Genomic DNA, 1,054 nt, shown 5'->3' with positions numbered 1-1,054 from the left:
ATCTTCATCTTTCATGGCCCTTTCTTTTTTTTTAAATTTTTGCACCAATTTAAGGGGTTTAAAAAATGGGGGATAAAGGATTTATATACTGTATTTGCATAATACTAAAAATATCTTCGCCATAGTTGATTACTTTCACTATTTTTAAAGAAAATAAAATTGTTTTTACATTAGTTTAAAATAAAAGGGAAAAGTGGCCTTTGTCAAATTTAAATTAAAACGTCCACAAAATTTACTTTTGATCACGTCTCCTTTATTTTCAACAGTTTGTTTTTGTGAATGGGACTTCTTGCAACCCAAAACAAAAATGATCTTATCAAATTCATTCAGAAAACAAATTAAATTTAATTGCCTCTATTAAAAATATTTTATTTAGAAAATGGCGCAGCTGCATTTAAGAATTATTTATTTTGTATTGGTTTATTGATTAATGCAAGTTGATTTCTACCCGATTATCAAAATTTAACAAGTGGCTAAAATGGTTGAGATTTCAAGCCATCATGCATGGTGCATGCAAAACAAAGACTGTTTTCCGACAGATGATGGTGCCAGTGGCGGCACATAGGCAATGTTCAGCCTCCATCACTGCAATTGCACTCCTTCCTTTGTTTCCAAACCACCTCCCTCATCGTACCAGGTATTATACTTTCTATCGTACATAGGAGGCAAGAAAAAATAAAAATGTAATATGTAGAGGTTTCAGGAGGCCTTGAGTCCCTGAATGCACATTGGGAGAGAATTTTGATTGGGGGGACTAATGAAAATGAATCTGCTGGTCAACTTCAGATGAACGGAGGATGCCCTTGGGCCCAGCACCACTACGCGCCTATGGTGCCCCACGGGACATCATGCTGCAGGCCCTCTCTCTGGCCCCACCTGGAACCCCCCAGCTGATGGCGCCAACACCTCAGCCCCCTCATACTCACACCTCCCTGTACAGCCAAGCCCCCATGGGAGTGGCTCCTCCTCAGGCCGTACCCACCCAACTCACTGCTGTTCCTGGACAGCTCTCGGCCGCACCACAGAGTCTGGGAGTGGGAGTACCCCCCCAGTT

Source organism: Penaeus monodon, chromosome 34 (assembly GCF_015228065.2).
Source record: "Penaeus monodon isolate SGIC_2016 chromosome 34, NSTDA_Pmon_1, whole genome shotgun sequence".
Taxonomy (NCBI): domain Eukaryota; kingdom Metazoa; phylum Arthropoda; class Malacostraca; order Decapoda; family Penaeidae; genus Penaeus; species Penaeus monodon.
The sequence above is the reverse complement of the archived record's forward strand: the minus strand, read 5'-3'. Positions refer to the sequence as shown.